The following is a 17781-nucleotide window of genomic DNA, read 5'->3' on the forward strand; positions in this document are numbered from 1 at the left end:
GCAGTGTGTAAGGCCAGAAGGGAGCATGTAGCCTGACCTTCTGTAAATGTCAAACCTTAAGAGCTCTTGAGCTGTTCTTTGCTTCTAATAGAAGACATGCAGCCTTTCCTGTTACAAAGAATTGCTGTGACTTCTGAGGGTTTATTTGAATAGTTCATTAACCTACTTGTATTCTCTTCCAGGCTAATTTGCCATCCTCAGCTTCTAACTAATTTTTCTATTGGATGACAAAATTATGTTACTAATATTTTGTTCTCGAAATTCCTATAGCAGTCTATTCAGATGGCATTGTAGAGATGGTGGAAGTCTGTAGATAAAATGGTAGGCCCTCACATTCTGCGGCCTTTTCAGAATCTTGAAAATGGATAAACATAATTCATGTGTATTAAAAAATTTACACCGTTATTTTGACAAATATAATTTGTGATCGTATAGCCCAGAGAAAAAGCTAGTAGATAGTTAAATGTAATTAATCCTTCAAATATTTTTTTGACGAGTGGACTGAAAAAATTGCAGTCTGATTCTGTATTATGTCTTCTCATTTATTTATTGACATAAACATCAAAGCACCTGTTATGTGAGTGATACCCAGTGAATTCACAACATGTACAATGGTCATGTGTATGCTGTACCACCTGTGCAACCCATTGCATATCCAAATGAGCAGAGAAGGTGGGTTCCTGATTCTCAATTATATGCTGAATGGTTTGTAACTCTGAAAATAAGACATTTTTCTGAAAGATGGAGTTACAGAATAATATCAAAAACATACATGGATGAATTGTTCTTTCTGAGGGTGGTCACGAAACACTTAGTCACATTCAACCAGTCAGACCGCACCACAGATTACATCCATAAGCTGTAATTAAGCAACACAAGCTGACAGGCAGTGCATTTCTATAAGCTTATTGCACACCTCAGAAGTCTTTGAGATAATTAGGCTTTCAGACTGCTCCCTCCTTTTACTCTGGGCCCATAGGTACAGAATTGATTTGACTTTCAGCAGTTCCTTACCTCTGCCAGGCGCAATTATATTTCCATTCTTTGCAAACAAAAGAAAAACCCAAAGTATTTAATGTTTCTCTCTTGGTCTCAGAATCAAACAGGTTTATGAGGAAACAAAAGAAAGTGTTGAAAGCCGCTGCATGAATCTGCAACATCTGAGGTATATAACAGGAAAGGAAGTTAAACAAGGCTGGTGTTATACATTTCCCAGACATTCAATACAAAGATATGTTTCCAAGGAGGAATACTGCTGACTTGGAACCCAACTCATGTATTTATTTATTTTTCATATAGAGCCCTTCATTGAGAGCATCGCATAATGTTTTATAGCAAGTGTGAATTATAAGCTGCAGGTAGTATCTTAACTACTGCATTACAGAAGCCCTGAATGTGAGAGCTAGAATTTAAGGAGGGCATAAAAAAGGAGACGGGGGCGCTGGCAGCGTAACCAGTCAAGCATGACTAAATAACTGGTAGAGCCAAGGTGGGATCTGTGCTGGCAATATTCCAGTTGTGATGAAAGATCTGGGAGAGAAAACAAGAATATGGAGAGAGAAACAAGAATATGGAGATTCCCGGTTTTTTTGCCGCCTAAGTCATGAGTGAGGTAAGTGTGGAGAGAAAAGGAGGACCCAGAAGCAGGAGTGGAGCAAAGCTCCACAACCCCAACGGAGGTTTCAGAGCGCCCAGAGCTCTCTGGGACCCAGGCATTGTATAGCAGAAATGGTAGGAAAGTAAACAGTAATAGGAAATTGTCTTTGCAGACCTTAGAGAAGCAGAATGAGATACAGGTAGATTTATTTTCACTCTTTAATTACTGTGGTTTGTATGCAAAATCAAATGTGCAGCTGGTTTAAGTAGGATTGTGGTATTCTGTGTTAACCAGGGATAAGAAGAAGACCAAAGGTCTGAACACAGAATCAACAAATACAGGCCTCATTGATGCCTGCAACATAAATGCTAGAAGGGACAATATGCTTTAGTTATGCTTTTGAGCACACTTTAAATCTAATTTTAGTACACAATAAAAATGAATGCTCTGTTTTCCAAATGCGTCTGCTGAGCTTGAGTTTCCATACCAGATGGCTTTATATTATGCTAAAACTCAATGTACAGTATGATAGCGTTCACTGGATCTGCTGAAAGTGACCTTGCATTTTTTTCTATGCGAAGCCGAAATATGACATTTATGAATTTTGACATGCAAAAATGTTAGCCTTTCTAGTTTGCTGTCATAATCTGTTTTACCTGGTTTTAAGAGTTAGCTGTTTTTTATGGTCTGACGTGTGCGATGTTTCTGCTTTAAAGATTGATTCAGATATAAGCCATGCCAACATTGCATAGCAATCTTGTACTACACAATGCATGTGTTACTAAATAAATATTGTACACAAATCACATCTGTGCCTCCAACTCTGTCTCTGAGTTTGGAATGTACAACTGGCTCCTGTCCATGCTTTATCTTTCATTCATTGCTCAGCTTCTTCCACCCTCCCTCACGCTCTGTTGTTGCAGCCATGCAAACCAAAGGCGCTGCCGTGCTGACACCGAACCAGTGCAGCAATGCTTTTGGGTCAGCTGGCATACCTGGAGTTCTGGTGGCTTGACCTCAGGTTTTTCTGCAAAGACTCTGTGGACAGAGCAATGCCTAAAATTAGATGGTGAGGTGGTGAGTAAAGCTTGGGTTCCACCTTCGAGGTGGAGCCTTGATGTAAAATGAAATGTTACCAAGTCATTGACATCTGTGTGATTTGTTCCACTGCATACACTGAAAACTCGGAGTTCTGCACATCTGTAGCTGTGCCAAGTGCATGCAAAATGTTGCCTTTTTGATTGTGCGTGTGGTTTTTTGCTTGTTTGGTTTTTATTTCTGCTTTATAATCAAAAATGACTACTCAAGCTGCATGGCAGATGTGAATCTCTGAATATATATTTATTTTCATAATATTGGGGACAAATTCCCAAACTCTAAGACAGTTTCCTAGCTATATAAATATAACGTATATAAATTCAGTAAATTTAATGTTATTTTAGTGCTTGGTATGGTCCAAAACTTGTTCTCTCATTGTTTTTCAAGTGTTTTCACACTTGAAAGTCACATCCAAAAAACTGGGGAACAGCTATATGCAGCGACTCATTAAATGTTGTTCTGTTTCTCTGAGGGCCAGATTTTGTTAAAAATCCAGACGTGAATGCTTAATTCCCTCAACGTCCTTTTGACATTTTTGACAAGTGTTTGCTCGGGTCTTCTCCTGGTGAACTTCGCCACTGAATTAGCGCCTCTCACGGGCCGTCTCTGCGAGCGTCTCATATCGTTCTGACATTAAGTGCAAGCGAAACAGAGACAATAGTGATTGAGACTGGCAGTTTGTTGGCTGGTTTTCGGTCATGTTTCACTGAAGTCAATGTCACTTGATAGCTCCTAACACCTTCTAGCCAGGAACTTTTGAGTTAGTTTTGGCAGCAACTTGTCTTTTTCGTTTTACACTGCTTCCTTATCTAGGTCGTGTCAATGTTACTTATTAAGCAGCTTAAAATTCTCAGAGACACGTGCAATATTCTGACTGCTAACACTGCCTGCGATGCTGTAGTCTAGGGATCCATAGGCTTAGTGGTGCACAAAGAGGTGGACATCTGTGTTAGTGCCATTTTGTTTTCCCTGTTTTGGTATGTTAAGCTGCATTAAAAACATGTAAAAGATGCAAGAAGTAATTTTCTATGTAAGTTATTCTTACCTTCCCACAGGACTCCTGTTAAATCACATCTGGAATAGTAAAAGTCCCCAGGGCACATACTGTAGGAATTCTTGTTAATTGAGTGAAAAATGTTGAGCACCCCCACAATAAGATGTTAGTCAGTACATGGTAATTTTATAATGGGACCAATTCAAAAATCTGTTGGGTGCGTTTTGTCTCCTTTCCAATAGATGCCTAAATTTTGTCAAAAAAAATGACTCGTCTACACAGCATTCGCGTAGTGCAGAGAAAGTGAGATGGTGCTAGACAACAAACACAAGCCTTTTTAGACTTCAAAAACAAAGAAAATGCAATTTGTTAAACAACACCAGTGACTATGTTCAATTTAGGCTGGACTTGTCAGTTTTTAAGTAAACTACTGAGTTGCAAGTACCTTTTTGTAACAATTACGGCAAAGACGAGGCAGCAGGAAAAATGCTTTAGCTAGGCTGCAGCTTCATTCGCTAACACATCAGAAAACTATCCAGCCTCAGCTATCTATATAGAAAACTATCCTAACTCAGCCCTAATCCCTGTGCTGGCAGAGACCTACAAATAACGCGTTTAATCTTCTCATAGCACCGTTGATAGAAGCTTACTGAAGATGACAGGAACAAGCAAGCGGGAGGCCCTCACTTCGTAGCTTTTAGGAAGCCCAGGCCCTTTCAGTCACCTTCAGCGGTTGCTTTCTGTTAACCTGCTCTCAGAAGTGTGCGTGTGGAAATGTGTGCATGCTCAGCAAGGTGGGGGTGTTTCCGAGACTCAAATTTACAGCTATTTTTGTAATTGGTAAAAATGTTTTTATTACATTACAGTTTTGCTGCTCCCTGGAACTTGCTGTCTACAGCTGTGCGTGGACCTGCGTGGCCAAGTTATCACTCTGGCATCTCCAGTGGATTCCTGGCTCGCAGTGCACACTTTTCCTGAGGTGTAAGTAGTTCTGCACTGACTTCAAAAGACAGAGAAGCAAGGGAAAAAGATGTACAACTTTGCTCTTAATTGACGTTTGTCTTCATCTGCTACTTGCAGCCTTAAATGAGTTTCTTGTAGAGGCATTCGGGTCTGCATCTAAAAGGTACATCACAGGTGAGACACCCCATGGAGGTCTTGTGCTGATTCAGGATCACCTCTGTAATTTATTCAGTCAACTTTTTTATGCATGACACAGAAAATAATTTGACTTTATATTTTTAAGCTTAGACAGTGTTTTTGACTTCCGTGTATGTTCTGATGTTATTGAATTATTGCTCTCTGTTTTGCTATACTTTCTCTCCATATTTATGAAGGATTCTGTATCACTGAATACTTAACAATAATAATATGCAATGCAGCTTCTGAAAGTTTCCATGTATGGCTGTGAAACATAAAAAGTCATCTTATTATTGATGTGTCGCTATTAATATTGATGTCATAACATGGTGTTGCAACAATTGTAATAAATTGTTCAGATAAGGAAAGTAAACAGAAAATGCTCCCGGTAGAGTAATTCAAACCTTACATACAGAATAGCAGTGGCAAAGTCATGCAAGGAGACTTCACAGTGGCATTTTAGTGAATAACTAAAGTTTTATTGACTTATGTTCCACATGACACAGCATTAAGCAGTACCCCACACCCTGATTCCTTTTTCAATGGCAGCAAGAATGTCCTGCAATTTCCATCAAATTATATTTCCTTCCCACTGAATCTTTTGGTCTTTATGTTTCTTTTTGACATAACCACTTTTTCTTTTTCCTTCCTCAAGTCAACTTCTAGAGTTAAGGATTTTCTTTAGAAAAGTTTAGAAGAGTTTTGTTTTTTTTTAAATACATTTGATGCGACAAAACTTTTTTTTTTTTCAAGATTTGCCTCAATTTCACTGTGCTTTGGAAATGTATAGCTGCTATATAACACTTCATATTGATAATAAAAGGAACCCTACGTCTTTGTAGGAATTATTACCACAGACCTGACATTGGAAAGTCTTGTCTCATTTCCCCAAAGCACAATCAAGGTGAAAGATGATCATATGCTGGGTTGTTTGACCACACTGGCACTTTGAAAAGCAAATTGCTGATGTGAGGCCTCAGAATTTGTCTTATAAGGGAGTGCTTTATAGGTTCTTTTATAGTTCTTATATGACCCGTACAATGGTAGCATAATACCATATCCAAACCGGTACTTTAATACACACAGATCAACGCAGACAGAAGCTATGTTTTAAAGTCTGGGTTACTCTCAGACTCTGGAAAGTTGAAGCAGGGATAAAATGTTGGTGTCCTGAAAAGTGCTCTACTTCTTAGGCACAAAATAAGTGTTTTTTTTGTTTGGTTTTTTTTTTTTTTGGTTTGTTTGTTTTACATACAGGTGGGTTAAGAGGATTTTTCTCACAATGCAGTACCGGTGATAGCAGTTCTCATATTGCTCCTAGAAGTTAGGAGAAACAGTCCTGTCCTGAATTAACCAGACTCATGACAAGTTATAACTGCATAAAAATAAGCTGCATTTAATTGGATGTAGTTCCTCTTATATGTATGCTGAAGCAGTCATCTTAATATTTTCAGGTTGAAACTTGATAAGTTTGGTCTATCAAAGTAGAAAAATCTTGATTATGATGTTGGACTGAAGTTTGCAAAAATAAGAACGTGTTTTGTCTTCTACCTGACGCTGTTTCTTTTCTTATCTATCAGAATTCTAATAGCAAACCTCAGCTCTGGGAATGAAAGATCAAGTCACCCAGTTGTGTTTAGCCCCCTACATTGACCAAGGCATGAGCTGCAAGGCAATGATTGCAAACTTCTGTGCTCTGATGTCTACTTGAGGCTACACAGAATAACAGCTTTCTGAGCTACCTCTTCCTCTGTGGGACTGAATTTCTCTGCTTTGGGCTTTCTGGATTTATATCAAAACTTCTCATCTTCCAGTTCCTTTGTGCTGTATATGTTTGGTAATATAGTGCTTTATGTTTGTTTTTGCATCCCTGGCTGCTGTAGAAATGACATCTGTCACTAGAATACACACTCTGAGAAAGCCAGATGTGCTTGGAGGAGGGGAGGTTGTTCAGATGCTCAACTGAAGGAGTCATAAATTATAATCCAGTTCAGGTGTCAATGTCGCCAATTTATTAGTCTGGAAATTGCTCATGGGATGATTATGGTTAATGTTATTTGTTATTGCAGTGTTTAATCATGGCTTGTGTTGTGAGTCCCATCCTTCTCCTAGGTAAAAAACTTTTTTTTCCTAGTACTCGTAAATCTCTGTATTCTTATGTGGTCCTTTTTCTCTCTTCTTAGCCTTCAGTTCTGCACTTACTTTTCTTTCTGTTTCCTCTCTCTTCAAAGGCATTCTTGTTTTTAAGTGTCCATTTCTAAACCTGACACCTGACTTTGAGGATGCTGCCAGTGACTCTGGCAGTGGTTTTCTTTTTAACTCCCACTAATTCTATACTCTGATTGCTGGAAGCGCTTCTCGTCTATCCACCTTGCTTTGGACTGTTGGACCTCCCCTGGCAAAAATGTCAGAGAAACAACAGGGGACCCTTTCAAAGATTTGCTTCTGTGGTCAAAACTGAATACATGAAATATGAACAGACTTGAGATTTCCTTGACTGAATTGTTCCTTACTAATTAAAGATTGCATCCTTATGAGATTGATTATCTTTGTCCTTTTTAACCCCCTTTTTTTTGTTTTCCTTTTTTTTTTTTTTTCTGCAGGTTTTATTTAGGAATGAAGTTTACTCAAAGTCCCATTTTCTTCTTGTTGCTGAAAAGATTGTTTCTGGCACTTCTAAGGTAGTTTAGAGGTTAGAAAACATGGAAGTTATTGAGTAAATTTTACTGCCTCAGGATAGAAATGATAATAATATTTCCTCCTGAGTCATCTTATTTCTGAGTAGCCATTCTGTTCACTTAGGTTGTTATATTTTCAAGGACAAGCAACATATACTCCTGAAGACAAAATTCCCTTCAGATATTCTTGTGTCACATCATGCAACTGTAAACAGGCAAACTTCTCCTACAGTCAGTCCCAGACAAACACTCTGGCCACGACACATGCTGGTACCTGAGTCTTTGCTGTAGAGATTTTCCATGCACAGTACGTACACGTGACATTACATGTACACCATGAATATTAGATGCAGTTCCAGTGGAAGATGCAACTTTTAATCATTTACTGGATGAATTCCAGGTTTTCAAGAGTGCGAAGCAGGGAATAACAGCAGGTCTTTAATCTTTCCTGTGTTGATTGATCTATGCAATATGATAAAAGACACGACAAAAGGCAATTTATGGCAAGAAAAAGAGAGCCCTAAATATATTTTTCTATTTCACATCCTTGTTTGCGTAATTTGTATTAATTTCCTTTTGGGACATTCTATTATCTGTCAATGATATTTTACCTTGCTATTTTGCTAGTTTAATTTCAAGGAGTGATTTAGGAATCAAGAACAAGTTAGTCTGGTGAAAAACTACTGAAGTATGTCATATGTACAAAAACAAAAACAAAACAAAAAAACCCTGAAATACAAAATAAATGTGTAAATGTACTGAACTCACTGACTTCAGTGGAAAATCCATAAAAAGTGCTGGATTTCATCACTATGAGCCACTTCCAAGAGTAGTACACATTTACCTTTTAGATAAGATAATCAATTAAATAAACAAGGCATGTGTACAGGGGAAAATTGAGTATTTCGTTAGTTCAGTGAACAGAGATTATGAGAACTTCATCCCAAACACTTTTGCAGATGGAATTACATGTGGAGAAGGTGGACAACGTGTGTCACTCCTTCTACCTCATACAGACTGCACATCTCAGTAGTCCATCACACAGTTTTTCCTTCCTTGTATGAATAAAATATTATTCATACAATAGAAATACATCTCTTAAATATTTGCATTTTTATTTTTATATTTTTACCTTTTCCCACAGATCAGATCTCTCTTTCATTTTTATTCATACTATAATACATATAGTAAAGGCAAAGTGCAGTCACTATATTAAAAATGAAACACAATTCTTCCTTCAAAATTCTCAGTCTTTGGGTAAAGCTCACCTACCTGTAAACAGCTTGATAAATTAATTTGAGCACAAATCTTAACTTCTGTGTATCTTAATCTTCTGTGGTCTTTCTTCACTTGCTCCAGAAGTCATGCCACCTTTCTGATCCTTTTCTCTTCATTTCTCTGGCTTTGCTGTCTTTTGTTCCATACTTAAGAACTTGAAGCAATATATTTGCACACATTCTTTCTTATGCTGAGGAACGACATGAGGTGCCTGCATGCCATGTTAATTAACATTAAGCAGTTAACTGATGCCCGTTTGTAGGGGAATGAATATAGGGCTCATGCACACCACCCCTGAAATGACTAAGAGCTGAGCACACGAGGACAGAATTTGACCAGCATTCTTTGTACAGGTGACAGTAAACTGCAGTTATTACTAAACCACTCAAAGAAATTAATGTGCGAAACTTTCATCTCTGAACAACCATGTCAAATAAGACAATGCTGTTTTAGCAAGGCTATTTGCAGTGCTCTAAAAATTTGGTTAAAACAGGATTAGAGTGGTGTCTGTTGTGCATTCTCTTTTATGCAAATTTCATTCGTACAGAGGGACTTGGATGACAGGAAAAGGGAAACTTTCTCTACTTGAGAAAAATTGGAGGCTAGAATGGTTGACAATATAAGGGACAACGACGTAAGAACAAGAGCAAATACTTTACCTCAAAGCTAAAAACCTAAACTTGTGATTGAAGTGACCATGAATTGCCATCATTACTATATTGCTGACACTATACCGATCCCAAAATTCCCCTAAAAATCTTTCAGCATTTGACTGATTGTGGTGCTAATAATAGGATGCTGCTGCAATTTTACTGTCAGGGTTGTTCTTGGGTTTGACATTGTCTTTATCAATCTGTTAATGAATATAATGCTTATGTAAGGCGATAGTATGAATTCTTGGTTCAGAGCCAGATATGGTGGTGATGATGTTGTGCAGTGTAGCACGTTACTCACAGGAAAAACTTCTTTAGTTCCTTCTGCAAGTGAGCATTGGGAAGAGAAAGATTAGGGTAGTGGATTCTCTACTTTTTCAAAAGCTCCTCTGAAGCAAACATTGAATCACCTGAATATTTTTTCAGAATTGAAACACATCAGCATCAAAAAACTGAAGAAGAAAAGTCAGAAAGTTCAATACTTGCTATTATTCCCCTGACTTTTTTATACTGGAGGTCCCTTTCTGCACCTTTAAAATATAAGCATGTATCAGTTTTTGCAGCTATTCCTGTGCTGGCAAAATCTTGGGAAGAAAGAAAATAAATTCCTGTTAAATTCCTAATTCATGTTTGTGCTGGATGTATTATATTTCTCAAAAGAAATCAAAGTTCCATGTTATATACCTGCAGGAGCGTTATTGCCTGGATGACTTGAATGTTATTTCCTGGATGACTACTACTTTTTTTATTTTTTTTTAATATTTTAAATTCTAAGTTTAGGCACATTCTTATAATATTTTGTTCTCTAGTTCCATAGGAACTGGGAGGATTAGAAGAGGCATGTGCTTATGGTGCTGTACTATTTGTGCCTGCCAGACGATTCCCCAAGTCTTCTTCTGGGACAGTGCAGCTATGTTTCAACTGCTTTGCAGACAGATTGCAAACTGGCAATCTAGGTCATTGTAAATACAAAATAAAACAGCTGCCAATAAAACTGAAATATAATTCAGTATTCCCAGTACATGCAAGCAAAGAAACAAATCCAGGATATTTGGACTAAAAGCTGACATTCCCTTCTCAGTTTATGGGGCTGTGTTCTTCCACTCCCTGAACACTTTCAGTTGTTGCAAGGACAAAGAAATGATATAGACCTAGCATAAGAAAGTTTCAGATTCTCTGACACTTATGTTGTTACAGACCTTGCTTTGCAAGTAAGCACCTGGCTTTGTGTTGATCAATTTGCAGGATAAGGTATTGCCAAAGGTGACTAAAGGCACCAAGATTAGAAATCAGATTTATTTTGGAAGAGGCACAAGGTTGGCAGTGTCATTTGGCTGCAGAAAGTACTAATACCATTCTGAGCTCTATGAACATCTACAGGGTGTAACAGATCAGGTAGGTATTTAGCTTTTAAAAATGTCTCTTATGACCACATGTGAGACGCTGCATTTGTTTCTGGACATATTTTCACCAGACAAAAATATAAATGCAGAGGGAGTTCAAAGAACAAAAATGGTAGTTAAAGGTTTAGAAATTCTAACTTTTGTAGATTAAAAAAAAATATTTGTAGGCATAGTTTTATTAAATGATGGTGGAGTAGCAAAGTTTGGAATTGCTCTGATTCTTACAGATTTTATTTTGAGAATAATTGATTCAGTAAGCAGTTTGAGAAAATCTCAAACTCATTTGCTGTGTTCCTCTAGATGCTTTGCAGTTCTTCACTCTAACAGCAGCTCTTGCTGCTCTTAACCTTTGATTGGAATTTGACCCTAATTAGTTGTTTCCACAGACATTGCCCTTAGCTTGTCAGTCCCACAAATTACATTACTGAGTGGGCCTCTAAACATTTTCCAGTGTCACCAAATACTGATGAATTGACCCTCTTCACTCAGGGATTGCTGAGTAAGTCAGAGTAGTTACCTGTTGGCATATTAAACGTATGATGTTTTTACTGCATTGCTTGAAGCATGCTGAAAAATAGAGGAAACATTAACAAATGAGTCGTCATAAAGACATAGCTGAAAAGTTGCAATATTATGCCTTTTCTACTCTCCTTCATTCAGAAGTGGATCCAGACTTCGCTGGAGTGAATAGAAAGATGGCAACAGTTTGTTTTCAGATGAGATAATTTATAAGATACAAAAGTTCAAAGCCAATATTGTGAGGGAAATTTTAGTCTCAATGAAAAATTTATCACTCTGTTCAGAGCGACCAGGATATTACCTTTAGGATTTTTATGTGTTATGGTTAACAGTGATATTATTTCCACGTATTTATTGTTATAAAGTATATTATATATATATATATATACTTTATATATATATATAAAGTATATATATAAAGTATATATATAAAGTATATTATTTCCACGTATTGGTTTATTGAAGTCAACAAACGCTATTGTTGCAAATGAGACTCAGGAAATGCAGCTTATCTTAAGTCCATACTTATCTGTATGTCACACAATGACTTTTATGCAACCTTACTATTACAATCTTTTTTTTTTTTTTTTAACTTTATTTTATTTTTCTAAAGAGAGAGGGGAAAAAAAAGCCCAATAATTTATAAAACAGTGAGCACACTAGTCTAGGGAATGAGATGTCTGGTTTTTCTTCCAAGCTCTGCCAGTGTGACCTTGCATAGCAACTTCTCTGTATTTCAGCATCCACAACTATAAAATGTGAGTAATGTATAAATGCATCATTTCTGTTGAATAATGATGCTGCGTGGTCCTGTTTTGTTCTTTGTTTGCTGTAGAGTTTGAGATTTGCCAGTAAAAAGCATACAAGTAGTGAATTACATTTCTGGGTTCTCGATACTCAGTTTGTTGCAACTTACTTTTTTTGTATCTCTACAAAGGTGATATTAATCACTCAGAAACTGCTACAGCCAAGTTAAATAAATGGAGAAAGCCAAACGTGTAATGCTTTGCAGGCTGCAGATGCAAGGCAGAGCAAGGGAATCAGGTTCAAAGAATTAGAAAGTTTCATACAACTCACTCATCCTCTGCAACCTAACATCCACCCCACAGCCTTCCTGACTTATGCAAGTCTAGGCAATACATTTAATCTTAACTCTCTTTGAGCAGCTTGCACATATTAAGAAGACAAGTTTTACTTTATTCTTACTGTATTCAGATGATTCCCATTCACTTATTGCTGTTTCATGGAACTTAGTAATCTTTTCCTTCTACCCAACATATGTAAATAAGTCAGTCACTACTAGAAGGTTTCTGATGCACAAACTCCTTATTTTTTATTTTATTTATTTTTATTTATTTTTAACTCTTTGTGATAGATGTAGCTTTGAAGTGGAAAACAAGTGACAACTAATCTCCACAATGACTTTGTCTCTGCTATTATGTGCACCAATTTAGAATAAAGTTCCTGGTGATACTGTAGTAGTAAAATTATAAAAATATCTGAAAGAAGTTTCACAGTCAAATAGTGTGGTCAACTGTTAAAAAATTGTCAAGAAATACTAAACATTTTCTTTGTTCCCTTCGTATATGCCAGGATATGAAGTTGCATAGAAAAAATGTTCCTCAGGAAAAGGGAGGATATGATGAAGAGGACTAATAATATTCTTTTGACTTTGTAGCCATCTTGAAAAACCTTTTCTAGTTGCTTCCAACATGTTCTGGATTCAACTCATGATTGTAATGATGAAGGACGCCACATCCCATTAGCAATCATCTGAGCCATCCAGTTCTCCTGAGAGCTTGTTTCAGTAAGCTGGTCGATGTTCCTGCGTGATGCATACAAAATATATTTTACTATTAAAGTATTTTTTCCATTCATCATTTGAATCAAATTACAGGGCACTCAAACATTGAATAATTTATATTACTCAAAAAGATGTTAGGATATTAAATAGCAGCAATAATGTTAGCTTTATTAAATTGTTGCAGAGAACACTTTTCTATCTTTGGTACTGCCTCAAAATCTTAATCTCTCTCACATAATTTCAGGTCAGACATTCCCCAGCTGGCTCACCTAGTCAGTGAATTCTGTAAAAGTTCTTTTCAAAATCATGTTCCCATTAATTCTCTGCATTTGAAGACAAATGCACAATTCTTTACCCAGATCCATATCGACCTTCTGGTAAAGTCTGCATATTGCCTGAGTGCCTGGCTTGGTAGCATATCATCATATTTATGTAATGGGTGTATGTCTTCTGCTAACGTGTTTTCAAAGAGATGCAGAGACATGTGAAGGGACATCTAGTTTTAAGTGGGATATTTGTTGGCAAACTTCAAGTTTGGATGCTGGCTCTGTGAGAATGACAGCAAAAATATTATAGTTTTTTTTTTTCTTTTTTTTTCCTGACTTTAGTTTCAACAGGATGATTTCAGGATACCCCATACAGGGTTTCAAAGCAGAGACAGCATGCATGGGAATGGGAATTTGCCATTGAGAATGTTGCATGCGTAGACAGGACCGTGTAGAAAAGGATGTTGTAAACTAGAAAGAAGAATGGGAAAGAAAATTACATTGTGATCAGGCAAGTTAATACTCTGTGTGAGCGAAGAGTTAAAATAACTGTAATAGAATGGTCATATATAAACCTTACTTGCCCAACAACCACTGATATGAAGAAAAGAAAGCATCGTGAGCATGATAACAAGGATGTTATGATGGTTAACATGACATTTAAGTCGCAATGGAATGAGCAATTCTACAAGCCCTCAGGAAGACAAGTGCTACTGAAACATGACAAATTTATTGAAACAATTTCCTAACACTCTTGTTACCATATATTTTTTTTCCCTGCAATACCACAGTGAATTCTATCTTGCATTTTGGCACAAAAATAAAGAGAAGAGAGTGGCATCTAGAAGCAGAGTAGCAGGGCCTGGAGTCTCTCCGTTCCTGAATAAGGGGGGTGAAGTAGTAACTTGCTTGTCTCTGCAGAATATGGAGAACTCCATGGAAGATGGAAGGTCCAAATTGACAGGAATTGTCAAAAGGACCTTATGATAAGGTATAGCTTGTCTCACTTAAAAAGGTTTGTAGGGATAGTATGGGATATAGTACAGAAAGCTGTACCAAGGGGTTCTGTGTCTTCTACAGAGGTATGCCCGACTGTTGCTGTGTAGAAGACTCATGTCAAACTTGGCTTTCTGGGCTGGAAGGGGAAAACTGCAATTTAAACTCCAAAGAGTTTCACCCCCCCACCCTTCTTGTCTAAGCTATAAAGAGACTTGAAATCTTTTGGAAAGAAATGTGGGGTTTGCAGATATTTATCTAAAAAAAAAAAAAAAATCTGCAAGTTTATACTGCAATATACAGGAACATTGAATTAACTCCAGTGATAATACCCATTTCTAATGGTTTGCCTAAAGAGTCCGGTCATAAAATTTTCAGTGAAATAGAATTTTATCAGAAAATAGCTATTTTTCATCCCCCAAAGTTATAGATTTTACCTTAGTTTCATCAGACTCCATCCAGACCAGTTGTAATCTAACATAATGGATTTCCATGGGTGTCCATATCCACTGGCATGGTGTTAGAGTGCTCTTACAAGATAGAAAAAATTCTGACGGAGACTCTAAATGTGTTTTGAGTTCAGCCCCAGATCTTCAGAGCTTGACGTTCCCAGATACCTCCCTGAGTAAACAGGAACGTTGGATAAGGGAATTGAGTTGTGGTTTCCAAAAGAAAAATCTCCCGATTCGTGGCAAATTAAGTACCAAAAATTAAAAACTGTCAAAATAAGGTAGCTGTAGTTATGGAAAGTTCCTTATCTGAAATGTAAATACGTAGCACTTGTTCCAGTATCTGGCTTTAGTTGCTAATGATTAATACTCTTTAGTGATGTGACTTCAGCCAAAGCTAACACGCTTTGTGCCCAGTATCTGCAAACTGATCCAATTTCACACATCTCAGTAACCGGCTGAAGTCACACTGTCACTTTTAGCGCTGGACCCAGTCTTTTATGTGTTTTAAAATCATTCTTTATATGGTAGCCAGAAAGAAAAAGCTCAATGGGGAAAAGGAAAAACACGCTAATAAACAAAAGCAAAACCCAAAGATGACTGCAAAGAGGAACCTTGTGAAGGCAATAGCAGGGAAGTTTGTGCTTGAGCATGAAACAATGAACCAGGACTGAACCCCAGCACCTTCGTAGCCTCACAGTGAGTCACTTAACCTTGCCGTGTTATAGATTTATTTATTATTTCTGTAAAATCAGGATAATTACCAGCCCGAAACAATTGTGAGACTAATTAATTGTTTGCAAAGTGCTTGAAAATTTTGAAGTGCAATAATAAGTGCTGAGTGTTGGAACGCCCCCCCCCCCCCCCCCCCTTTTTTTTTTCAGACATAGTATTAGCAGTACCTGCTGTTTTAAATTGGTATGGAGGATTGGTTTGTGTTTCAGACTTTCCTGCCTTATTTCACTAATTACCTCAGTCTCTGTTGCAGTAACCCAAAAAAGAAACAAAACAGGTAACCCTTAGCTACTTCACTGAAGTTGCATAGAAAAAAAAATGTTTTGCATTTCTATTCAGCAAATTTCTATGAAATTTTCCTGTTTAAAATTTTGTCTCAGTCACCCTATCTGTCTCTGTTCATTTATTCCTGTCATTTGGTGTAATAATCCAGCAGGTCTCTTCTTCAAATACTGCGGATAAAATAATGTGCCAAATGCAAAGATATTAAGAGACCAGTTTCTAAAGCAGTTGTAAAGATGTTCTAAGATCTTCATTCCTGGATTTGGAGTTATGTTTTGGTAGCAGAGCAGATAGAAAAATCTAGATGTTTGTGAATGGGTAAACAGATATTTTTAATGTTTATTTGAATTATAAATTCTTTGGGCATTCATTCTGATATTGTCTCTATAGAAGTATGCTTGCATGCATCCATATTCTCTAATGTGGATGTTACATAAATAAAAATATTAATAGAAAGAAGTAACAGCTTCTTCACTGTAGCCAAGTCTGGGAGTAGATAAATTGTTAATTCAAATTAAATTGCTTTTATGAACTTCTTGTTCATTTATATTAATTGCTTGTTCTGACCTGACCTAACCTACTTAGGTGGAACTGCAGAAATTAAAGATGCTTACATTTTACATGCAGAGAATGCACAGGGAATTACTTGCTTAAATGCACTCACATACGCTGTCTACATAAAAATTAATAAAACTCATTGATATTGTGACCCAATAAGAGTAGAAGTGCCCATGAGGTTTCTTTCTGGCAGGATTTTGGTTTTACTTCGTGGTGGAAAAGTCTGGAATGGTTTTGCCTTGAGGTTTGAATGTCTGCTGGATTCAGAATTATTCCCATTATTTGTCCCAGGTGTGCTAGACAAAAGACAGAATCCAAGAGATGTAGTTTAATCGGTTTTGCCACTTTATTAACTTTGCTCAGTAGGGAATTATGCAGCACTAAGTCATGCAGTGTTAATTCTCATCCTTTCGCACCTTCATGTATTTATTTGAAGGCTTCCATCATCACTCCTGAATCTGCTTTGTGCTGTTTGGTGTCATGATGTTTCAGGAAGAGATTTGGTTCCTGAAAATGGTTGTGATGAGGAGGAAGTGGAAGAACTACCCAAAGGCATAAAAAGACTCTCAGTGTGGTATGTAAGCCACTAAGACTAGCTCAGCTGCTTGGAAATGTTTTTATTTCTACTTTTCCATAACATCTCCCTTCTTGAAGGCTGCTACCGTAGCAGTGTCCACTTACTTTTCATACAAAGGTCATGTACTTTTGAGGTTGAGGAAAGCATAATAAATGCTTTCTAAGTTGTCTACAATAAATAGATCTGTGAAGTTCTTAGCGCTATTCTGGCAAAACATCCACAGCATAATTGTACATCCTTTTTGTCACTTATGAAAGTGAAAACTGTCTTTTTTCTTGCGTGTGTATATGTGTGCATTTGAACTTTTCCAGTCAGTGTAAATCGAATCACTGGGAATGTGGCATGCAGATATTATTTTGAGTAACACCACTGAGAATGATGAGGAGCTCTGAAAAAGGTTGCCAGAGCCATCTAGAACATACAGAATTGATGGAAGCTGTCATACATATTACAAAATTTTGCTCAGTTAAATAAACTGAAAAATTAACTTAACCTTAAGTTGTAAGATAATAAGAGTGGGCAGGAGAGGGAGCACATAGTGCAGCAAAACCCTGCATCCCTAATGTTCCATATTTTCAAATCTGGAGTTTGAATGGTTTTCTAGTTTCTCTATCATATCAAACACCAGTGTTTGTATTATCCCCTTCATCATGATTCTGATCTATTTCATGAAAACTTAAAGATTGAATGGATTCTGTATGTAGGCCAGAATGAATATTTTGTACTTTGGTTTTCCTTACCTTTTGTACTTCAC

The 17781-nt window shown here is 37.1% G+C and overlaps 1 long non-coding RNA gene across 1 annotated transcript in view; it reads left to right on the plus strand.

The window, feature by feature from the left end:
• The window catches only part of LOC310904007, a 136306-nt gene that overhangs the window by 73577 nt on the left and 44948 nt on the right, over positions 1-17781 (plus strand). The window contains exons 13-17 of the long non-coding RNA XR_014587977.1: positions 4556-4826; positions 13039-13167; positions 13773-13945; positions 15411-15574; positions 16887-17024. This is a non-coding gene — a long non-coding RNA (uncharacterized lncRNA). The remainder of the gene's footprint in view (positions 1-4555; positions 4827-13038; positions 13168-13772; positions 13946-15410; positions 15575-16886; positions 17025-17781) is intronic.

This window comes from Anser anser, assembly GCF_964211835.1.
Source record: "Anser anser genome assembly, chromosome: 9".
Classification (NCBI taxonomy): Eukaryota; Metazoa; Chordata; class Aves; order Anseriformes; family Anatidae; genus Anser; species Anser anser.